A 25607-nucleotide genomic window follows, 5' to 3' on the forward strand; every position below is an offset into this window, starting at 1 on the left:
CTTCATCCACATGCATGTTTTCAGTTAGACAGACGGAAACACAATCTCCAATATCTCTTTCTTTCTGACCACTACATGTTACCCAGACTAACCACAGGTCATTGAAAGGGTTCAATTGAATGCAATAATCACATCTTTATTCTTTGGAATGGCTCACAGTGCCCCATCCATAGGCAACTTCACAGCAAGAGGGAGGGCTGGCATAGCCTCAAAGCTGCTGCCAGAACACAGGGACGTGTAATAGTTTTCCTTACCTTTGCATTTGAAATCCTGCTGTTGTAATCACCCAATGGGGTTCATTTTGCCCACTGCCCAGACAGGCCGATTATCAAGACAACAAACTTTCTGCAATAGAGAAACAGTTTAATTCATGTACAGCCGGCTGAATGGGAGACCAGAGTTTTATTATTACTCAAAACAGTCACCCCCAAAATTTGGAGCCTGGGGTTTTTTTAAGGATAATTTGGTGGGTAGGGAGCCATGTAGTAGGGAGAGCTGACTGGTGGGGTCTGAGATGAAATCATAGGGCGTCAAAGCTGTCCTCTTGTGCTGAGTCATTTCCTGGGTGGGGGCCACAAGACCAGATGAGGCAGTGTATTGATCTGAGTAGCACCAGCTGATCCATCGAGTGCAGGGTCTGAAAATGATCTTGAGCACCAATCTGAGGTTTTATAATAGTGATGTTATCCATAGGAGCAATTGGTAAGGTTTAGTCTTGTGGCCTCTAGCTAGCTACATGACTCCTATGCCATCATTTCTAATCTTGTGGCTAATTTGGTAGTCCTACAAAGATATTCTGGTCCCCTGGCAAGAAGAGGGTTCATTTCGGCAAAGGGCTGCTATCATCTTTGTTTCAAAGTTAAACTATAAACTAGGTTCCTCCCAAAGTTAGTTCAGCCTATGTCCAGGAATGAACAAAGACAGCTTGGAGGTTAGATGCAAGATGGAGTCAGGTAGGTCAGATCTCTTTCACTGTCTTAATTTTCTTTCTGTTATCATTTTTGCAAAGGTGGTTTCACTGTTTTCTCCAAAAGTCTTCCAGTCAAACCCAGGAGGTAAGTAAGGCACAGAAGACCTACAGCTTAGAGCACCCGTGCAGCTGTGCCCACCTCCCCACATTGGACAGCCCACAGCACTAGCTGCAGTTCTCCTGATCCTCACTAGAGTAGATCTTGACATATTTGTCCTTCCCAAATGTACTTGGAGTTACCTAACATGCGTTAGGCCCAGCCATGCTTAGGGTGTTGCTCAGCTCCCTCCCACCAAGCAACTATAATGGTTGATGCCTTCTGGGTTCTTCCTGTTCAGAGGGCTTTATGCATCATCTCAAGTCATCTTCACAATACCCCCAGACGACAGTGCTGCTAGCATTCCCATCTCACAGATGAGGACACTGCAGTGCAAAGAGGCCACACAATGTCCCAAGCAAATAAGTACCATGGTAAGTTATGCGTAAAGCACATGGAACACTGGTAAAAGAGTAAGTTAATTTAAAAAAAAATAGTCATAACTCACGCTTACTGAGTTCTGTTTATCAAGCCCTGCGCCACGTGCTGCGTGAACTCCGTTTCCTTACATCCTCGTGTCGGCTGGTGTGGAAATTACATCGGAAGCATGGGCAGGCTCTGCTATCAAGGAGAGTGACCACATTTAAAAAGGCACTATCTTTTGACCTTCTGCTCTATTATCTCTTGCTCTGACTGCTAATGTTTCAAACACAGGTTGAACAGAACCAGTTTTCCCACTGCTTCCTCGAACGTCCTCTCATTCTTCACAGCCATCGGGTCTGGGATAACAGGTGTGCTCCCTGTTCTTTCCCTCCCAGAACCTCCAGCTGTGCCACTGGGAATTATTATTCACAAGTTAGAAACGAGGGAAGGAAGTTCAGATAAGCTAAGTAACTTGCGCGAGTTCATTCAGCTTTCAAGGGAACAAGTCATGGTGAGGAAAGGGAGGTATAAACCCAATGCCTGGCTCCAGAACAAACAAGGAAGATTAGGGCATCTCAGGCAAAGGAAACAGCTTGGACAGAAGTATGAACAAATGTGTTTGATTAAGAGCTCCAGATGAATGTGTACAGTGGAGTACAGGGCACTCGGTGGGCAGCAGTTGGGTAGTAAAGGAATTTTTATGTTGTAGGGGAGGAAAAAACTTTTCCTCTCCTCTCTCCCATTCAGTCTCTGTGGGGTCTACAGATTAAACTGACAAAAGACAGATGAGTAAGACAAAAAAAAGAGTTTATGTACATCTGCAACAGAGAGATTCAGTGAGGAGTAACTCACCCCAGTAGACAGAGATAAAGGCTTTATATACCAAACTGAGCTAGGGGACTGGGGAGGAGTGTCAGGGCTTCAATGAGAAGGTATAGAAGGTTCTATCAGGCTTTTGGATGTGAATAGAATGGGCAGTCTCTCTCCCTGGCAGCTGAATTCACAGGGAAGACCTCAAGGGAGGGCTACTGACAGCTGTATTTTCTGAGAGGTTCTGCTTTACAGCCTTTAGAGAAGTTCTGATAATAATTTCCTTCTGCCTCTTTCTTCTTTAGCTAAAGAAGCTCTGGCATTAAAAGTAATGGCAAAAACCGCAATGACTTTTGCACCAACCTAATAATCTCCATACCAATTGTAGGGATTTTGAGTGGTTCCCCACCATGCCATGGCAAAGCATGGCTCTTTATCCTTCAGCCAGAGCTTTTTAAAGCCGTGCTTTCATATGACTAGTTCTACATATCGCTAAGACCTTTGACCAGGATATTGCAAAATAATTTAATGGATTTAGTTAATTAGCAAAACCGACAAGGAAGGATAACAGCACTATTATCCCGCTTATGTGAAGAAGGAAACCAAGGCAGAGCAGTTAAATGATGTGCGAAGGATTGTGGATTATTAGTCACAAAGCAAAAACCTTGTGCCTGGGTCTTCCAAATCCTGGTCCTGAACTCTGTCCCTAACAGCGACACAACGTTTGACTCCAAGAAAGCTGCCAGTCGGCGCACACTTAGTCCTGTGCTAAAACACAGGAAGAGCTCCAAGCCCCAGTTACCCCCACGCTTGCCACATTCAGGGCCTACTTGAGCTGCATTACTTATGTGCTGTCTCTTCCACAGGTTAGCAGAAAAATACCCGCCACTCTCAGTATCTTTTGTGTTTGTAGGTGCAAATATTTATTCACAAAGCAAGAAAGAAAATTCAGAGCCCAGCTGACTTTCTCATCCTATGAGCCTCTGCACTGCCTGTTGTACTTTCCCTCTCCAGGTCAGGGCAAAAAATAATTAATCTTCAGCAAACTGAGTGACTGCGTTTCAACAAGTTTAAAGCATCTCATTGAAGAAAATACACCTCAGTCTGGTTTGAGATCCTCGGCAGACTTTGTTACCCTATCATGTTGGGTAAATCTTTTGAAGAATTCTAAGAACCTCGTCACAGGAAAGGGTGGCTTAGGGGCCTCTAGCTGTTCTCTGGGCTCCTTTGAGTTCAGAGTTTTGATGTTAGGCAGGGCCAAGAAAAGTTGTTTGCAGGGAGGGAGGAGGATGGGAGGAGTGGCAACCATGGGCCAGAAGAATCAGTCACATAAAACCTTGGCTAGCCATGTATATGACTTCTGAGGACACAGGGCCCCTTCTTCATAGACGGCTATGTCCCCAGCCCCCAGCATGGCACAATAAATAAATTTTAATATAGTTCAACTATATTGCTGACTTAGCAATGAAGAAAATAGGAAGAGGCAACTCAGCCAGGACCCTGGAGACAGTGGCCTAGGGAGGAGTCCTGGTCTCAGCCTCCCAGCTACATGACCTTGGGCAAGTTATAGAACTTCCCTAAGCCCATTTCTCCTCTGTAAAATGGGGGTCATAGGAACATCTACCTAACAGACATTGGGGCCAAGGGGAAACTTCCCCATCACCTTCTGACGTTTCACTGGAAACTGCTGACAAAAGCTGATTAATAGGAGACAAGGTAGACGCGTGTATTTGATCATAGTTTTACATGACACGGGAACTTTCAGCATGAAGACCCAAAGATACAGGGGAAACTGTCTATTTTATGCTTATGTTCAACAAAGTATGGACAGAAAGGGTCTGATCTAACACTGAGACTGGGAAAGCCCAGCGCTGTCCATCTCAATTCTTCTTGGTCTCTTGTGCAGCGTTTCTTCCTACTGGGTGTGGGACAGGACCCTCTCTGGCAAGGGGGTCTTATGACCTATAGTCAAACAAGGCAGGTCAGATAATTTCTTCATGGCCAGTTTTTACACAGAAAGACAGGAGGAAAGTTAAAGTAATATTTTAGGTTATGGCTGACTTGGGGGAAAAGGATTCTGGCTTCTATTACCCACTTTGGGGAAAGGGAATTCTAGTTTCTATGGTTAGCCTTGGGAGAGAATGAGAAGCCAGAGATAAGAGAGCAGGAGAAAGTCAGAGAGAAACTGTTGCTTCTGAGGCCTTCATTTTGGGGCATTGTTTTCTAAGACCCTACACAGAGTACCCATAAGAACTGGAGGAGAAACCTCATAGAAACACTTAACCTGGTGTCTGCCACCTACCAAGTGCCCAATATGTGTTAGTTATTATTAATTAAAAATGCAAGATTGTCCTCCCTGATCCCAGAAAGTCTGTCATCTCCGTGAACTTTCACAGGTTTTTTTTTTCTTTCTTATTCCTAGAAATGGTATTTGCAAGATGTGTGTATTTGTAAATCTTTGTTCACCACCAAACAAACCAAAACCATTTCCTCATCCAGTTCATCAGTTCCTCATAAACAAAGCACAACTTCTCAGCCAAAAGTTTGTCATCAAAGCTTGCTTTCTTCATTGTTTAACTCAGTTGTGTTTTGTTTCTTATTTTCTGGGAAATGTTGTTGTCCTCAGGTTCCTCTTCCCCAGAGCCAGCAGCCAGGCACCACTGTTTCCATCTCGCTAAGCACATCATGGACATCCTGTGGAGATAATGGATTCCAGAGAGCAAGGGGCCACTTACGTGGAAGAGCCCGGAGTCTTTGGGTAAAGGGTGACAGTGCAGAAACCTCACTAATGCACTCTTTCCATTACCATTCTGCAATTTTTCCCGTCTCCCACTATTTCCTTCTGATTAAGCTTCGCTTAAGAAAAAATTATATGACTAATATTAATATCACAAACAATATGTATAATGACTTATGTATTAGTAATTCATTATAAAATAGAAATTATATTTATAAAGCATATGAGAATTAAATACCAATACATAACTGAAAAAAAATAAACAACAGAAGTAATTTATCAGAGAGTTGATTTTTAAAAAAACCTCCTTATTAGAGTAAATATTGTCACTTAATAATAATACACAGTCCTCATAAAGAGCACAATACTTCACTGCCTTTGCTTTTAAAAGGAAACAAAAGATTAGAATTGGGTCGTATATCCAATGTGAAATATAGGGTATTTCAATTAAGATTCAAGTTGACTTTTTAAAGTGTTGTTCAAGTCAAATGCTACCCTATGTCAATTGCTTCCAGCTGCTGAATGAGTTTGTAAAGTTATAGGGCATTATAACAACATTGACTGCAACACTTCTTAATTTCACTTTTAGAACATAGGAGATAAATCACATTGTGTGTAAAAGTGTATCCAAATAATAAGCAATAAATACATAAAGAATAACAACAATAAATAAATAAAGAATTACAACAACAACAAAAAAGCTTTCCTCTTTAAAACCGTTCATCTGCCCGGGGTCATTGTCTTTCATCTGGCCCAGCAGTCGGCAGCCAGAGATGGCCCTGACACTTCTCGGAAACCTCAAGGTCTGGGGCCGGATAAATTTTTAGAAGCCTCCTTAACATGGTTCTTTACGTTGAATGTTTTCAGCTTTAACAAAAGCCACGTGAACACGGGTCTGGAAAAGGTGATACACTTGAAGAAAAAGAAAAAAAAAAGTCACTGGCTTTATCTGTATTCTGTTCCCTGGAGGTGGGCAGGCCAGAGTGGAGGTAGACCAGTGAATTGATTTGTTTTGCAACGGATTTCGCAGCTGTGGGTAGATTTTTGAATTTTCTTTGGTGTGTCATTTTAACTCATTTTGTGTCCTGACAACTCTGAAAACCCGGACTACTCCAGTAGCTCTTTCACCAGCCACACCCGAGAAGAGAGAAACTGAGGTGGGCCAGAACTGATAGGAAAGCTATGCTATGACCCCAAGAGAATCTCACTCTGGAGCACTTGTCTACCAAAATGTTGGAAAATCTTTTATTTTCTAATGCTCTGTTTCACTTCCCCACACTCCTGCTTGCATCTTCCAGAAATAATTGAAATCCTGGTCCTAAAAGTGTCTGCTCCTGTAATATCTGTGTGCTGCCACCAGATGGCACCAAAAGTCACAACTCTATTGGTATACTATGTGCCAGGCACCTTGCTAGGCATTAAGAATCCAGTAGTGAACAAAAAAGACAGGGACCCAACCTCTCTGAGTCAAGCAGGAAGGCAGACATTAAACAAAATATTATAAATATTTGAATGGCAATGCTGAGAGAAAGTGCCCAGAGGCTAATCCTGGGAGCGAGCAGAGACAGCAAAGTTCACACATATTCTATGGCCCTCCCCACATTGTCCAGCCATCTTGCAGTTAGGCAAGGCCTTGTGACCATTGAGGCCAATGAGATGTGAGTGAAAATCATATGTGACCCCTTAGAGCCAAGGTAGAGAAAAGTGAGTATAATTTCTCTATGCTTGTCTCTTCCTTTGCTGTGGTAGCTGGTAACGTGATGGGTGGCAGAGCCTCTGTTAGCCTGAATCCCTGAGTAAGTATGTGGAGGACAGCCATCACAGAGCCATCACTAACCCCATGCTACTTGACCCCAATCCTCCACAGCTCATGTTGGATAGGTAGCATAAGTTTTATTGAATTAAGCCATAAAGAGTTGGGGGTTGTTTCTGCAGGTATGTCAGTCTGCCTAAGGACTGACTTTGTAGCTGCAGCGATGGAACTAAGAATGGAGTCTTTCTCCTCTAAGTGAGTGGGCCTTTGCATAAGCAGCACAGACAGATGAGGGATGGAGGAAACAGAAGCAAGCTGCATTGCCACCACCTATCCTCCTGAGACCAGTGAGAAGGAGGGGACTTCCTAACCAAAGAAGCTAGGAAAGCCAACAGGATCTTAAGCATTTCAAGCAGCATACTGAGCACGTGATAACAGACCAAAAGGGTATGATTATTCCAGCAGACCCAGGTTCTGGCCAGGGGAGAGCAGAGCCTGACGTAGCTGATCTCAGTAGGGGTAGCTTGTAGACTTGTCCCAGGCTGCCCACAGACACGGCCGTGGGGCCTCTCTACTTATAACAGCCACAAACATAATGAAAAAAAAAAATAGGTAGGTAGCCGTGGGGTTAGTGGGGCACCAATTACCCCATAAATCAATTTGCTTGTGTGTGTGTGTGGAGTGGGGTTTGCGGGAGCTTCTGATTTTGATATAATTTCAAACAAGAGAAAAAAATGGAAGAATCATAGAAAGAACTTCCACATACAATACCCTTCATCAAGGTTTACTAGTCCATTTTAAAAGTTACTAAAAACCAAGTAATCTCTTTCATACCCAACCTAGCTATAATGCCTAACCCAAACTTCAATATTAAAATTTCATGAGTCAGCTTTATATATAAGATTTGCAAAATATGATAGAGTACTGATATGGTTTGGGTGTGTCCCAACCCAAATCTCAACTTGAATTGTATCTCCCAGAGTTTCCACATGTTGTGGGAGGGACCTAGGGGGAGGTAATTGAATCATGGGGTAATTGAATCTTTCCCGTGATATTCTCAGGACAGTGAATAAGTCTCACGAGATCTGATGGGCTTATCAGGGGGTTCCACTCTTGCTTCTTCCTCATTTTCTCTTGCCACTGCCATGTAAGAAGTACCTTTCGCCTCCTGCCATGATTCTGAGGCCTCCCCAGCCATGTGGAACTGTAAGTCCAATTAAACCTCTTTTTCTTCCTAGTATCAGGTATGTCTTTATTAGCAGTGTGAAAAAGGACCAATACAAGTACCCTTAATGTATAGTTATTTTATATTTAAAAAAAAAAGTAACACTCATTAGAAAAATAGGCAAAGGCCATAAGTAGCCATTTGAAAAAAGGAACAGAATGGACAAAATTATGAAAAATTCAATCCCTCTAGTAATAAATATAAATTAAAACCTCATTTTCCACCTAGCAGACTAACAAGGGTTTATATGTATGATTGTGCTTTTGTTGGCGATAGTATGAGAAAATGGCACTTGCATACATATGTGCTATTTCTGGAAATTGGTGCAATGAATGATGTAATTGGCTTCTCTGGCAACAAATATCAAAAAAATTTTTTATTAATGCACTTGCCTTTTAGCACAGCAATCTTAATTCTAGGAAGGTATCTGAGGGAACAGGCAAACAAATGTCCCTGACCCACCCCAAGAAGAAGTGTATCTATTGGCTGGGCGTGGTGGCTCACACCTGTAATCCCAGCACTTTGCAAGGCCGAGGTGGGCAGATCACAAGGCCAGGAGATCGAGAGCATCCTAGGTAACACGGTGAAACCCCCTCTCCACTAAAAATACAAAAAATTAGCCGGGCATGGTGGTGGGCACCTGCAGTCCCAGCTACTCAGGAGGCTGAGGCAGCAGAATGGCGTGAACCTGGGAGGCGGAGCTTGCAGCGAGCCGAGATCGCACCACTGCACTCCAGCCTGGGCGACAGAGCGAGACTCCGTCTCAAAAAAAAAAAAAAAAAAAAAAAAAAAAAAGAAGTGAATCCATCACAACATTATCAAAAAAAACAAAAACAAACAAACAAACAAAAAACAGAATGAAGAAACTTTGGTCAATTAAATGATGGTGTTTTGTACAAAGCACTAACACCACCTACGTAGCACTTATAGAATGCCAGGCTCTGTTCTTAACTTTTTGCATATATTAACTTATCTAGGCCTCCCAATAGATATAGGTACTACAATTACTGTCAGCATTTCACAGATGATGAAACTGAGGAACAGAGAGGTTCGCTAACCAGGTCATAAAGCTAGTCAATGCAGAACTAATATCTGCATCTAGGCGGTCTGGTCTGAGTCAGCTCTCTTAGACATACATTACACAACCTTTCATTGGATGTGTAAGCCTCTCTCTGCAGTTACTAAAATGACAAAGTAGATTGTATTCACTGTCATGAAAAATGTTCATAAGATATGCATGAGAAAAGTCGATTATGAAACATTAAGTACAGTATGCAACCATCATTTTAAAAGGAATTATATATACATGAGTATAAGAATATATAAAAAATGGCCAGGCACGGTGGCTCATGCCTGACATCCCAGCACTTTGTGAGGTTGAGGTGGGCAGGTCACGAGCTCAGGAGTTCAAGACCAGCCTGACCAACATGGTGAAACCCCATCTCTACTAAAAATACAAAAAGTAGTCAGGCATGGTGGTTCATGCCTGTAATCCCAGTTACTCAGGAGGCTGAGGCAGGAGAATCACTTGAACCCAGGAGGCAGAGGTTGCAGTGAGCCAAGATCATGCCTCTGCACTCCAGCATAGGTGACAGAGCGAGACTCCACCTCAAAAAAAAAAAAAAAAAATGCATAAAAAATTTCCTCAAAAGATTAGCAGTGTTGGGATTGTAGGAGAATTTTAGAATTTTGCTTCTTTTACATCTCTTCATTTGCTAAGTTTTCCACAATGATCATATAATTCTTGTAATATAAAATTTTAAATGAATAATTCTACTACCCAATCCTGCTTTCTCCTCTGTAATTCCACAAATGGTCTCAGGGACACTCCCTAATAAATATCCTGCAGACCGACCTTTATCTCAGACTCTGCTTCCCAGAGAATTCAGCCTCTGAAGCATCCCAACAGTGCCAAGAGTGGTCCAAGAAAGCAGGCAATGAAATGATGCTTAGCAACTGGCTCACTCACCATCTGGCTGGCAATGAAGACCCCATCACTGGAGGCAGCGGAGCACAGACAGCTCCTGTTCCAATTACTAAAACTTCCTTTATGGTGAATTAGAATGGTGCATAGGGAAAAGGGAATACGATAGCTGGTGCTATGTACTTAGTGTTAGAATAATATAGGGGAAAGAGTAATCTTCGAGAAGTGAGATAGGATGCTGTTGCTATACTCCATTGAAGTTTTACAGAAATAATTTAGCTCAAGAAAAGGCTCAGAGCAATTAATGGGCTACTGAAAGCCAGCATTAAAGTCAGAGGGTCTTTAGGAAGGTAAAGAGGCTTTCCTCACCTGAAGAGAGAGGGCAGGAAAAGTTGAGGCCCAGGTACAGTCCCATGTCTTAATGGTGATTTTTGCTAGAACTCCAGTGAGGGTTAAAATTCTTAATCAAGGCAGATCTGTTATGTCAAGGTTAGGAATGTGGTTGGGGAAGAATGAATCCCGACCTGTGAGGTGGAATGGAATACATAGGTTGATTTTCCTCACACTCTTGAGTTCCCAGATTCCTCTAGATCTTTTCCATCTGAAGAAGAAAGTGAACCACCTCTCTCTGTTAAGAGCTAGGACCACTCCCTTACTTGAAGACAATGCAGAGTCCTCTATCTCCGCTCTGGGCCACTGGGCCTCTAACTGTGTCTTCTAACTAGAAGTAAGTTGCAGCTTAACCCAGCTGCAGATGTGCTGGGCCCGACAAAGGAGAAAAGGGACTGCACCCCAGGGAGATCCACCTAGCATGTCCACACATGGGACTGGATTCTGAGTTACTTGATCAAAGAGGCTAGAACATAATACTGAATAAGGAATATGTTGACAAAAATAAGTCGAACTCTGTAAAATATTTGAAGGGATTCATTCTGAGCCAAATACAAGTGACAAAGGTTCAAGGCATAGTCTCTCGAGGTCCTGAGAACATATGCCCAAGGTGGTTGGGTTACAGCTTGATTTTATACATTTTAGGGGGACAGAAGTTAAAGGCAGACATTCATGGATACATGTAAGGTGTACATTGGCTCAGTCTGGAAAGATGAGACAACTCAAAGTGGAGGTGGGGTGCTTCCAGGTCACAGGTGGATTCAAAGATTTTCTGAGTGGCAGTTGGTTGTAAGAGTTATTAATCTAAAGATTTGGAATCAGTAGAAAGGAGTGTCTGGGTTAAGATAAAGCGTTGTGGAGACCAAGGTTCTTGTTATGTAGATGAAGCCTCTAGGAAACAGGCTTCAGAGAGAATAGAGGGTAAATGTCTCTTGTCAGACCTAAAAAGGTGCTAGATTCTTAATCTCTCCTGGATCAGGAAAAGACCTTGAAAGGGAAAGGGATTCTCTACAAAATGTAGATTTTCCCCATAAGAGACAGCTGTGCGTGGCCATTTCAAAATATGTCAAAGAAATATATTTTGGAGTAAAATATTTTGACTGCTTTCAAGGCCTGTTATCTGTCATGTGATGTTATCCTAAAGTCAAGTTGGAATTTAGTATCTTATTGCTACAAAGAGTCTGTTTTGTCAGTCTTAAGATCTCTGTTTCAATCTTAATGCTGGTCAGTTGTGCCTGAACTCCAAAGGGACAGGAGTGTCTAATGAGGCATGCCCAACTCCTCCTTTCCATAATGGTTTGAACTAGTTTTTCAGGTTTATTTGGGAATTCACTTGGCAGAGAGAAGGCATCCATTCAATCAATTGAGGGACTTATAATTTTATTTTGGTTTCTAAAAAGTTTATTGGTTTAGGAGTATGTTTCTGAAATGCAGATGTTAACTTTTTAGCAAGGACCCTAAGCAATGGTATGTTCTAGTCTCTAGGCTATTTCTTAGATGCATGGGAAAAGCAATGGCTCCCACTAAGGGAGGGTGAAATGCCAGAATTACTCTAGCAGCTGCTGGAAGAAGGGATTGAAAGATTCACAGAAGTGGGCATGCTGGAGTACATCTACCACGTGAAGCCAGGATACTCACCAAATAATTACAGTGCACAGGAAAGCCATAAGCAGTACACTGGTGAGAGGCACACCAGCATCACTAAAAAGCACAGTGATGCCTCTTCTTCGCAGGTCATTGGTAACTGTAGAAAAGGTGATCGCAGAACACAGAACTAAGCTAACTGATAGCAATAGAGATGATCATAACCACCCTGCTACCCAGTGGGGGTAGGGGGAGTAGAGGACAGATGATGATGTGTAGCTGTCAAAAATCAGATAGATCTAATCATGATGAGCAGCAAAGTTGGAGCAGTCCAGAGGGCCAGGCCAAGACAGCTATAGAAACAGTTAAGAAAACACAGCATTCCTAGGGGCAAAATAGATGGACAGTTAACAAAGAGCTCTTCAGTTTACCATCAAAATAAACCAAAAATGAATGATCAAGACACTGAAGGAGCTGGGCACTGTGACCCAGGGGCCCATGCCAGTGACCCAACATTTTGGGAGGCTGAGGTGGTTGGATCACTTGAGGCCAGGAGTTCAGGATGAGCATGGGTAACATACTAAGACCCTGTCTCTACAAATAATAATAATAATAATAATAATACAAACACTAGCTGGGTATGGAGGGGCACACCTGTAGCCCCAGCTACTCAGGTGGCTGAGGCAGGAGGATTGCTTGAACCCAGTAGGTTGAGGCTGCAGTAAGCTGTGTGAACAGCCTGGGTGAAATGAGACCCCGTGGAGAGAGAGAGAGAGAGACAGAGAGAAGGAAGGAAGGAAGGAAGGAAGGAAGGAAGGAAGGAAGGAAGGAAGGAAGGAAGGAAGGAGGAAGGAAGGGGGAGGAGGGAGGGAGGGAGGGGAGAGGAAGGAAGGGGAAAAAAAGAAAAAAAAGAAAAAAAAAACAAAAACAAAAACAAAACACCAGAGGGCAGTTGCCCCAATAAAAAAATCCATGATTTCCTGCCCAGTTACTGGAGCTAACCCAGGTTTTAGACTTGGAACCCAATGAGGGAAGGTGAAGCCAAGTTCCCAGAAGGAAGGACTTTCCAAAAGAGAATCTACAAATGGCCAATAAAAACATAGAAAGCTGTAAACATCAGTTGTCATCAGGAAAATACAAATTAAAACTGAGATGAGACACCATTGCCACTAAAGTTGCTAATATCAAAAAGACTAGCATTACCAAATGTTAGCCAAAATGTGGAACACTTGATTTAGGATCAAAACTCAAACTCATATTCATCAGGTGTGAGTCCTTGCAGTGTCAAAGTATACATCAGAAACTAATACTGCCCTTCCCAAGACCTGAAGAAGTATGCAAAGGGTTCAGGGTAGAAGCACCTGCTGCTGTGGCCTCTTTTTCATATATTAAAAAAAAAGACTTTCATCTCTTTCTGGAAATATGTAACCTCTGAAAATATTTTGGTGGGTAACCTTCTGGACTTTTTTTAATACTATACAAATTGTTTAGGAGCCTATTTTTTAGACCTAATTTTAGACTACAAAAATTGAGAAGGTGGCACAGAGGGTTCTCATGCCCCTCTCACCCAGTTTCCCCTATTATTAACATCTTACATTAGAATATTAAATATATTTGTTATAATTAATGAAGTAATATTAATACATTATTATTCATGAAAGATCATGTTTGTTCGTCTGTTTTTCATTCCAATTGCCTCAGTTTTTCCCTAATGTCCTTTTTGCGTTTCAGAATTCCACCCAGGGCACACATGACATTTAGTCCTCATGTCTGCTCAGGCTCCTCTTAACTGTGGCAGTTTCTTAGACTTACCTTGTTTTTGATGACCTTGACAGTTTTGAGTACTGGTCAGGTGTATCAAAGGATGTGCCTATAATGAAATTTGTCTATTGTTTTCTTGTGGTAAGACTGGAGTTATGGGGCTCTGCTGGCTTTTTTCTTTAATCAAGGATTTGGATCACTTGGGGGCTAAACTTTGAAAATGGTCCCAATTACTGACTGAAGAGAGAGTTCTTTCTGATCTCTGGAAAACCTGTCTCTTGCCGCTTTAGTGGGCTGAACTAACGTTCAAATTCCAAGTCAAACATAATAGAAAAGAACGTCTTCGAAAATTTGCTTTTTAAAAAGACCTCCTCTTTATACTGCAGAGCCTATAAAGAAACCTCTATGACCATGTGCTTTTATTTAATTAACATTTGTTTAAAAAGTACCGTTTCCCTGTATTCCGTGGGCATACAGGTCATATTTCAGTTCAGTAAAGAGATTTTTCGAATCACTTTATAATCGTTGTGTTTTAATGAAATTCTGAGGAGCAATTAGTTTTTATGAAGGTAATTGGCATTCAAACATCACTTGTGATTGAGATTTTGTTTTCTTTTTCTTTCAGCACAAAAGTGGAAGTGCATGGTAGAGAAGAAAAATCAGTGCACGCTTAATTGGCTTTCAATAGAAAAGCAGGCAGCTGCTCTTCTTGATATATACATTTGTGGCACTTTTTTATCTTGTAAATATCTCAAGCTAAATAAATGAAAAGAAATTTTGAGGAAACAGTTTGCTGTATGAAAAACATGAGTTTTCTTTAAAGTACAACTTACATACAGTAAAATATACAAATTAGATATCAATTTGATGAATTTTGCAAACGGTAAACCCATGTGTCTTCTATCCCAAACTAAATAAGGAACATTTCTATCATTGCAGAAAATTCCCTTATTCCCCTTTCCAGTGAATTTACCCTTCCTCCTCCCCAGAGAAATAACTTTCTGATTTTCATCACCAAGGGTTTGTTTTGCTTATTCTTGATTTCATATAAATGAAGCAGACTGTAAGCTTTTGTGTCTAGTTTCTTTCAATTAATATAAGATACTGAGATTAACTAGCCATAATAACATCAATGCGCAGCTCAAGAGACATAGCTCCACTGGCCTCTATGCCCAGCAGACCCATCTGTAACATTTTTTTACTTTTATTTTACTTTAGTTTTGAGACAGAGTCTCTCTCTGTCAGCCAGGCTGGAGTGCAGAGGCACAATCATGGCTCACTGCAGCCCCCACCTCCCAGGCTCAAGTGATCCTCCCACCTCAGCCTCCCAAGTAGCTGGGACTATAGGCACATGCCACCACACCTGGCCATTTTTTTTTTTTTTTTTTTTCTGTAGAGACAGCTCTCACTGTTTTGCTGGGGCTGGTCTTGAATTCCTGGGCTCAAGAAATCCTCCTGCCTCAGCGTCCCAAAATGCTGGGATTACAGGCATGAGCCACTAGACCCAACCCATCTGTAATCTTCTGTTCATCCCAGATGACTTTCTTTAGCTGGGATACTGAAATCTAGGGCATCTCCAGAAGAAGGGTCTGGGAGACATTTAAGACTGAGAAACAGTTGAGAGAATTCAGGCCTGAAAACAGGTTTAGGAGAAGGAAAAGAGAAGAAAAAGGGGGACAAGTAATGGTCATACAATATTAGGTCTGTCATCTGAAAGGGGAAACAGACTTTGTGTCTAGTTCCAGAATTAGAACTCGTGGCTGGAACTTACTGGGAGGTAGTTTTCAGCTCTGTATAAAGAGGAACATCTTTCAACAGGAGGTCACTGGGGTCCCTTGAATGGTAGTTAAGTTTCTCAACACAGGAATTGTACACAAAGAGGCTAATAGCCATTTGTCATAGATGCTGTTAAAGGAAATCCCCCATTAGGTAGGCGAGAACATCTTCCTATGTCTTGTGGCTTTCAGTTTAGACAAAGGTAGGCTTTACCTCCACTTTGTACTAGTTGGTCAGTGCTGAGTTTTTTATCTTGCATGTTTTACATTGGCAAGAAGGTCATATGATTTTCCCCCATGTACCTTAGAACCAGCTGCTGCCATGAAAACTTATTAAGCCTAAGTATTCAGACCTCAGGATGAATTCTGTGTTTTCATTTTCTTTTTGAGATGGAGTCTTGCTCTGTTGCCCAAGCTGGAGTGCAGTGGCACAGTCTCAGCTCACTGCAACCTCTGCCTCCCGGGTTCAAGTGATTCTCCTGCCTCAGCCTCCTGAGTAGCTGGGATTACAGGCAGGCACCACCATGCCTGGCTAATTTTTGTATTTTTAGTAGAGACAGGGTTTCACCATGTTGGTCAGTCTGGCCTCAAACTCCTGACCTCGTGATCTGCTTGCCTTGGCCTCACCAAGTGCTAGGATTACAGGTGTGAACCACCATGCCCAGCCTGTGTTCTCATTTTCAGAGCATTCACTATAAGAAAGAGTCCTTCCTCTGTCTTGCTCCTCAGTGATCCTGCTGGATAGCCACAGGCAGCGTGAAGTCATCACCCCCACAAACACGAACATGGCACCCACAAGGGCAGGTGCTACTGAAGGGTTTGCTCTGCCCTCCTTCAAGATCCAGTTTGCCATTGAAATTAAAACACAGAGCTCAGCAAATCTTTTGCAAGTCATCCTCAGTGAGTTGGATAAATGCAGAAGAGGAAGTAATGAGAAGAGAGGAAACGTTTATAAGAGAAGCGGCTATCCCGCAGGTAGCCGAAAGGTCTCCCTAATCTATCTACATCTGCACCCACCTTTCCTTCTCCAATTTCCAGCCCATGGTCATTGAGCCTGGATTAGATATCTCAGTATAAACCCCACCCAAAGCAGCTGTCCTCAGGAGAAAAGAAAGCAGAGGAAATAAGTTGGTTATTCAGCAGATCCCAAGTTGACTTCTTTCACCTACAAATCCCAATTATTATTATTATTATTATTATTGTTATTATTTTTTGAAACAGGGTCTTACTCTGTCACTCAGGCTGGAGTGCAACGGTATGATCTCAGCTAACAGCAACCTTTGCCTCCCAGGTTCAGGCAATTCTCTTGCCTCAGCCTCCCAAGTAGCTGAGATTACAGGCACCTGCCACCACGTCCAGCTAATTTTTGTATTTTTAGTAGAGACAGGGTTTTGCCATGTTGGTCAGGCTGGTCTCGAACTTCTGACCTAGGTGATCTGCTCACCTTGGCCTCTTAAAGTGCTGGGATAACAGGCATGAGCCACTATGCCAAGCCCTAATCCCAATTTTAACAAGTATCTTCGTTGTCTTCATAGTTTGTCCTGTGCCTTTTTCGTCCTCCACCTACTTTTTAGCTTTAATCTATCACAAAAATGTTTCAAACATCTATATCATGCCTAGGACTTCCCTTCCCTTTCTCAAAGCCACCATCTCTGAGAAGCCGGTCCATGAACCTCACCCGCTTGCTTCACTCTCTGACTCCACCTCTCACAGTCTATAAACAGCCAGGGCATGCCAGTGTGACCTCATTTACACATTGCCTTATACACATAGCAAAGTTGTTTGTAGGAATAAATGTTATGTTTCATAATACCTCAACTCAACAGAAATCTCATTTATTTTTTAATCTATATATATTCAACAACGTGATGTTTACGGTGAAAGCAGAAAGGCCTCCCACATTGCAACCCCAAGTGATTCATGGAGAGAAACCACTCCCAATAGCTGCCCCCTGGGAGGCTTGGTCAAGGCAGCTCTCCCGGTCAAGAAAGATCTCATGAGGCTTTTCTTCCACCCAGATATTTACATGAGGCTCTGCCCAGCCACACCGCTTCAGGAGAGCAGATGGGTATGACAGAGCTAAAAGAGCACACGGATGAGCATGCAAAAGAGCTAACACAACCTTGACTTTTCAGAGCTGATTCTGCTTTCAGAGACCATCTAGTCAGCCCATTCACCCAGAGAGAGGAAATGGCATTCACCCAATGCCTCCCTGTTAGTAAGGGGGCAGAGCTGGGGCAGGAACTCACATTTCCCTATTTGTGATTAACTCATCTTATACGATGAGCTAACATGGATGAACAAAGGTCATTGTATCGGTGGGAACTCGTGTAACACACAAACTGGGATTGACTTGGCCAATCACTACTGTCTGACATTGACTCCCTAAACCCCAATTTCCCCTTCTGTGAAATGGGATAGTCACACCTACCTTATGGCATTTGTAAAGACGAAAACGGCAGAGGGCATGGAGATGGCCTGCTGCCTATTGACATTAAAAGATTCCCTGCTCTTTTATTGCAACTCAGCCAGCCTCCAGCATTCATTTCAGGTCTGGTGTCTCCCTAAAACATACCAAAAATTGTCTCAAACATTTGAAATATGATTAGCTTTATGGGCAACATTAAAATCCTCCTCTTTAAAATGAATATTTTTCACATTATCTTTCTGCATTGTCTGGGCTAGAGTCAAAGTCAGAGGACATTTTTGAAAGTGTTTTGACTCAGCTGCTGTTTGAAACATCTGGGGCTTATTTTTCACCTTTGAAGAACACAGTGCCTCTTACTTTTACCTCTTGTAGAGCATCAAATACACTGGCACATTGGCTAAGGTAACACACATGCAAAAAAAAAAAATTGAGTAAATGATGCCTGGATGGAAACTTCTCCCCGAAAATCTCTTACTTTAGTTTCCAAACATACTCATAGAGGATAAAGGCCCTGCCAGCACTGGGAGGGAACAACAGACAGGGAGGGAGAGAGTACCCTTCCTTTGTAGGAGGTGGGGAACAATGAGACTCAGAGAGATATAGAGTAATCATGCTTTGGGTTGGGGAAATGGGCCCAGAGCATAGCCTGGGCTTCATGACATCCCCATATGTTCCCTGGCTGAGAGGTGACTTAGAGAGGCAAGAGTTGTGGAGGAGGTGAGGCCATCCACTATTGACCTAATCTGCCATCAGGCAAGGCCACGTAAGTGGGCCTGCTGTTCTCCACACCCCCGCTCCCCAACAAGCACACAACCATACTCACGCCTGTTCTCTCAGGACTTCCCCTTCAAAGCTGCCTTAGTGCTCTTCGTAACCTGATTTCACTTCTAGAAAACATGCTGTAGGGGAGGAAACACCCAGAGCAATCTGTCCCAGCTCTGTATCACCACCCCTCTCACTCCAGATGGTTCTAGTTGCAAAAGTTTGCATTCTGAGCTTTCAGATACGACTGTGCTCCACATCCCCTCCACCCATAGACCTTCAGAAATATCCCACTGTCTGATCAGGGGAACCTCCCATTTGTGTGCTCATGTACTCCCAAATTAGGACTATTTACTTGTCATGGTATCCTGCACACATTATCACTTTTTAATCCTGACCCTAAGAAGCATGTACTCTTATGCCTGGTTCAAGGGAGGGAAGACGGAGACTTTAGGGAGATGACTCTCTCAGTACAAAAACAGAATTCTAACCAGGTGTGTCTCTATAATGCTGCTCATTCTACAATTAATTTCTCCCTAAACTGAATTCTCAAAAGGAATTTTTATTTTTTCTCTTAGGAAAATGAATCGATGCCCCAAAATTATTTTTAAAGCAATACAGTGACATTCTTGGTTGCATATACAAAATCAATTGCCATTTTTTTTTTACCAACATAATCCCCACTTTGATTTTTGTTCCACACAGCCCATGTCTCAGAGATGCTGGTTACACCCTCGGATCCAGAATGGGACAGACTGGCATATGAATATCACTTTCCTCTTGGCAGTGATTGGTTCAGAAATGGGCATGTGAGCCAGTTCTGGTCAATAAGCCTAGAGAATAGATTTGATAATGTCTTCTGAAGCTTCTTTCTCAGTTTTAAGAAAGAACCACAAATAGTAGTCTCTCTCTCACTGAATGTGAGTAAGAAAGAAAGCAGCCACAATGACTATGGATAGCCATCCCACCGTAAGAACAACCAGACTCAGGATGAAGCCAACCAGCCAACCCTGGGAATGTCTAATGAGAATAATGAGACATCACTTAATGACATCACTAAGACATTGGCTCAACCAACCCTGAAGCCCCCCCCCACCCCGGACTTCCTGCCTTATAGGCAAATAAATGTCATATGACATTAACTGATTTGAATTAGGTTTTCTGTTTTTCACACTGAAAGCATCTTTAACTGATGCTGGGATTCACCACATTTCCTGCATCTACAGAACTATGCAATCATCATTCACATCTTAAATAATGGTCTGGAGGTAGCACACACTCCTTAATCAACAAACAAAATACAGGCTTTGCATGCGGTGAGTTCTGTGTGGTGCCATAAAGATGGTCACACATTCTTTGTCATTGGGAGGCTATTGAGAGTTGACATCAGTTTCCCCTTCTCTTGAATCTGGGCTGGACTTGTGGTTATTTTGACCAGTAGAATGCAGTTGAAGTGACACTTAGTAATCTCCAAGGCTGACCCTTAAGAGATAGTTCAGCTTTGCTATATGACTGGCAACACTTTCTTGAAACACAGCCACCATGTAAGACATTTACCTACCCCGTGGCCACCATTCTGTGAAGAGCCCACGCTAGCCATGATGAGAGAGACAGAAAGAGGGTGGCGGTGGGGGGCCTGTGGAATAGCACTGAGGTACCAGATGTGATAACACCTTTGAAATGTAGCCAAGTGAAACCAGCAGAAGCAATGTAGAACTAAATGACTGCTTAGTAGAGCCCTCCCCAAATTCGTGACGTGCAAATAAAATGGTGGTTGTTTTAAGCCACTAAATTGTGTGGTAGTTTATTATCTAACAATAGATAACTGGAACTGGAAGAAAACTAGAAACCTCTTTTTCAAAAGCTTCAATAGCAGTGGAAAAGCAAAAGCTTTCTGTGAACGTTCATCTAAATACAAACTTCATTATCCAGCACACTCTCCTTCAAGTGCCTCAGTTAATCCCAGTTTTAAGGATGTGTGGCCGTGTTACAAGCTCCATATACACTGCACTCGAGTGTCTATAAAGATGATACTGCTTTATCCCATTCCTTTCTGTTTTTCCTTACCACAGTTAGATCTCAGGTTCTTACCAAAGTTTTTAAAAGGTCAAACACATTGGCTCATGCCTGTAATCCCAGCACTTTGGGAGGCCAAGGCAGGCATATCGCTTGAGCTCAGGAGGTCAAGACCACCCTGGGCAATGTGGTGAAACCCATCTCTACAAAAAAATACAAAAATTAGCCAGTGTGGTGGTGCACACCTGTAGTCACAGCTACTTAGGAGGCTGAGGTGGGAAGATGGTTTGAGCCCAGGAGGTAGAGGTTGCAGTGAGCCAAGATCATACCACTGCACTGCAACCTAGACAATAGAATGAGACTCTGACTCAAAAAAAAAAAAAAAAAAGGAAAAGAAAAGAAAAGAAAAGGAAAAACAAATGTATATGAGAGAGTGATTGATGATCAGAGGGAGCCCACTTTCTTGGTCTCATGAACATTCTCAGTCAACACACACACATATACAACCCTTAAGTGCCAGTTCTGATTAGACTTGGGTCTCACTATGCTTGGCTTGGCAGGATTGCAGCTATTGTTCAAACATTTGTCCCATAAAAAATCAGGAGAATTTGAATTAACCACTAGTTTAAGCTGAGCTGACATTTTGAGCTAAATTTATTTTAACTAGGGATTTATGACAGGAAAGGAATAGTTCTAATTAAATAAGTATTAGCCTCAGTGTGAATAATGACCCCTTGGAAGTTTCTCAGTCCCCTAATAGCTAATTAACAGCTCATAAATGGGCTCCTTTTGTGTCCCGAGGCAAGTGTGAAAAGGAAGACTTAACTGATTAATGAGATGGGCTCAAACCAGATTAAAAATGAAAATTGGCTTTATGGACTCCAGACCTGCAAATCTACCCCACGTGAAAAGGAGAGATTATTTTTAAGGCATCCTGGGCGATCGCTGTGGGAACAGGGAGCGCACAGCCAAAGGCATTGATCTGTTAATGCCCTCCCTGTGACCCCTTTCACAGTGGCCGACAGAGGACCAGACAGCCAGTGGTGAGAGAGCTGGCCTCTCCATTGTCATGAGGCCTATAGGGTTGGGGTGGAAAGCCAAATAGCCTTCATAAAGACTTGCTCTTCCTTTCTCATGTTTGTATTTCAGGCAAATATTAAGGCAGACAGATGGCAAATTAGAAGTCAATAAATATCACTTTCCATCTCTGCCATTCCATTTTAGAATGTGTTAGAAGCCCTCCTCTTCTCCCTCAGTCAGAGGCTGGAGACTAGTTCTTCAATATTAAAGGAGATTGTGCTCAGCTTCCCTGAGGCAATTGCAAGCTGGTACCATGCCACCTCCCGCATAACACTTTCTCTGGCACTTACCAGAAAGTGTTTTTGAATGGGCAGTTGTGGACTCTGGAAAAATGCTGCATGTATTTTCAGAGGCCCCTGCCTGCTGGAGATAGCTCCATCCCCTTCATGTAGCTTTTAGTTGCAGCTTCACTGGCTAAGCCCTCGGCAGGCCCCTGCTTTTTTTCTCTGCCCCCATACCCTGCCCCAAGAAACTTTAAAATACTACATAGAGCCAATATTTATTTGGCTAATAGAATTCCATTCAGTGCAAAGGAACTGCTTTCAGTCATCATGGGGAAGAGACAGGGGAGGACCCCAGATTACTATGAAATTTAAGTTCCTCCTCAGAGTAGCCAGCCCACTCCTACCCCACTTTGTAACTGAGACTAGGTTCTAAGGTTAAGCCAGAGCAGGACCACATTATAGGGGTGCTGATTTGGGGTCACCACAGAGCAGTTGTGGGTCTTTATCAAACAGCTGGCCCCAAAACAGCAGATTAAATGGTGAGGGTGGAGGAAGAACAACTTCCTTTCTGAGCTTATAATTAAAATTTATGATCTGCCATTGCCAAGAAATGGAATGTTAACCAACTACATTGCCACTTAAGTTCAAAAACTGAGACCTATGTTGAATTTAATCTAATCTTTATTTGATGATTTTAAAAAGACATTTGAGACTCTAGGTGTTCTCAATTCTTCATAACAAATCTTTTGAAAAAAGTGAATACGAGCTAATTAACAGCTCAAAAGATCAGGAAGTCAAAAGATCAGACACTTTACTAGCCTGTGTGCACCATGCCTACCCCGCACCCTGGAAGGTTCCTAATCTTCCAATGGCTTTAGTTGCCTCTTTACCATCCGACTGAGCAAGGACAGAACCATAGCAAGGTTAAATCATTTTCCCTCTCTCCCAAGAATATACCCTCCAATCTGTGCTCCTTGTTTTCTTCTACTGGTACCCAAAAATGAATCAGATATCAAGAACCATCAAACCTTATAGTACATAGCACAAAAACAAAATTAATACACTGCCTCCCCGCAAATAAAACGTGTATAAAAAACATCTGGCCTTTATCTAATCTTTGTAAGGCTTAATGCCAACCCACTTGGTTTACTGCCAAGAAAGGTGTTACCTCTCCAGGGAGGATGGAGACACACTAGATATCAGTTAATTAACACTCCCAGTAGGTGAACAGAAGTGCTCTCCTAGGCTGGAAAGAATCTCATTTTCTTCTAAAACTGTGACTTCGGCCTGACACTTCAAAATTGTCAACAGTAACTTAAGGGATGAGAATGTGTCTCTTTAGTTATTTTAATCAGCAGCATGTACTGAGCACACTTTGGCGCACATCTTGTTTGTGGGAAGATAAAGAAATAACTACCACGTCAGTCCTGAAGAAGTTGATCAGGTTAAGTAGGACGTTAAGACCACCACAGATTACTCTGTAAAAGATACTGATAAACATGTAAAAATTAACATTACACTAGTGTTGTGTGCATCTGGTATAAGAATGATCAGAAGTATGGACGTCTTTTAAATGTCAGCTAACATCTTCAAGGATGAGGACATTTTGAAACAGTGTACTGGAGGAAGTGGTAGAGTCAGATTAACAGCAGAGGGTGTGGAGCAAGGAAATCCTGTCCAGGGATGGCCAGAAAATCTGACGGAATTAGACAGTTAAGAGATCCAAGGCTTCATAGAAGAAGAGATAGAGATAAAATTATAGCATTTGCAGTTACAAAAGTAATGAAGAGGAAAACAAAAATCAATAGCATTACTATCAAAAATTGGAAAGGGCAGGGGGTATAAGAAGACAGCATGATCTGAATTTTCACCTTTCACAGCAAGTAGACAATGAATGTTATTGAAAGTGAAGAAATCAAGAGCCAAAACCATCAGCAAATTATTTATTGAGGTGACCACCGAAATGGCTAAAATTATAAATCACTAAAGAAAGGAAGTAGGGGAAGGGAAGACTCAAAATTGTCATTTTGAATTTTCCTGTACTGACTGATGTTTTACCATGTTTATGCATTACCTCGATAATTTTTAATGGACGGTGGCAGTCTCTGATCTTCCAAATGCTTTTAAAATATCAGTGCATATTTTATCATATTTATCATAACCTCCAGAATATGCTAGGTATGGCTGGAAATAAACAAAATATAACTCCTCCAAAATCCTCATCTGGTTCGTAAGAAACAAGAAGCTTCAGGGGTTCTTCGTAAATTATTCATGCTAACCAAGTCTCAATATAGGTTGCCTGATGACTGATAATATATTTTGATACCTTCACTCTTCTTATTTCATTTTCAAGGGCTACTAGTTGTAGCCAGATACTAAAACTGGGCACTTCCAGTTCCAGAAAAATTATCAGCACTTATAGGGGACTTGGAAATATTGTCGTTCTAAAATCCTTTATTCTCATTGTAAAACACTAAGTCTAAAGTGAATCAGAGTTTTTCATTTTCCCAAGGTTCACAAAAAGTTGATCTAATATTTGGTTTCTCATCATTTTCTTACCTTCCAATAGTATTACATTCCCAGATGACAAAATCCTAGCATGTAAGAGTCTATTTTAGGGCTCATCTAGTTCAGTTTCCTCATTGTAAAGTTGAGCAAACTAGGACTTTTAGAGCTTGGTGACTTGCCCATGGGCATGAACAAATTAATAAACCTACCAGCTGTCCTCTCTCTGGCCCTCGTTTTAAACTGTTATGATACATGTTTTAATAACAACCTTGGCCAGGACTTTTGATTCCTGTATTTCTCTTCCACTGACTTTCCCTGTTCCCAGTGAAATCTTAGGTAGAAACTTCTTAAGAACAGTAAAAAATTACTTTATCACAATAAAGATGTGAGTCATGTACCAAAATTTCTCTCCCACCCATCACTTAGGCGCTTAGTCTTAAAGCATCATTTTATTCTCTGAAGGAAAACAGCCTTTAAGGGTTGGATATTCTTAATTCAGTCAATGTGGGAAGGGGGAGGTGAAAAAGGAACTCTCCGAGGATAATCACAATGAGAACAAAAGCTTATCCAAATTATGCAATGCATTATAATTATGCTATAAAATTGCTCTTCAGCCAGGGTGTCAATGGAGAGCATTACAGTTTTTAAATAGTTCTGTTCTTGATGGGAATTCTTGGTCATTTGAGAGGTTCATGTGTGCGCATGCGCATTTAGGCAAACGACGCAGCTAAAAGCATCCAGAATTTTGCTATCGTTTCCCCCACAATTAAAATAAATTGAGAAAAGGCAAAAGCAACAACAATAACTCCATATGTACATGTAGGTATTGCCTTTATGGTGAAATTCTTGAGAAAGAACAACTGTGGCTCTAAATTCAGCACATCTGAAGATGTCCAGGGCTGCCGGGAGCTGTTTGGTTTTGAATGTATTTGCCCAAAAGCTGTCAGTCCTCCTGCAGATGAAGCTCACCGTGCAGAACAAGCAGTTGAGTGTGTTCCAAAAGTGAATAGGAGAGAATGCTAGAAACAAAGGGATCAAAGTAGGAGAAGGTGTAAAGCATTGATGTTTTCGAAGTAGCTTGTCTCTCTCAGAACAGCACTATGCTGGGCATTTTTGAAAGCACCAGAAATCAAAGACTTTTCTTATTTATAGAATTGAGGAAACCAATGGTTTTAGCTACTGGCTCTTGGCATGCCTATA

At 42.0% G+C, this 25607-nt stretch overlaps 1 long non-coding RNA gene across 1 annotated transcript; it reads right to left on the reverse strand.

Annotated features, from left to right (window-relative positions):
* Positions 1-254: 254 nt before the first annotated feature.
* LOC108526848 (uncharacterized) lies at positions 255-18730 on the reverse strand. The gene is made up of 4 exons (XR_001884621.1): positions 18641-18730; positions 17821-17953; positions 1516-1628; positions 255-345 (listed from the first exon to the last, which is right to left on the reverse strand). It is a non-coding gene; the product is annotated as an uncharacterized LOC108526848 (long non-coding RNA).
* Between the last annotated feature and the right edge of the window lie 6877 nt (positions 18731-25607).

This window comes from Rhinopithecus bieti, unplaced genomic scaffold, assembly GCF_001698545.2.
Source record: "Rhinopithecus bieti isolate Rb0 unplaced genomic scaffold, ASM169854v2 scaffold_115, whole genome shotgun sequence".
Taxonomy (NCBI): domain Eukaryota; kingdom Metazoa; phylum Chordata; class Mammalia; order Primates; family Cercopithecidae; genus Rhinopithecus; species Rhinopithecus bieti.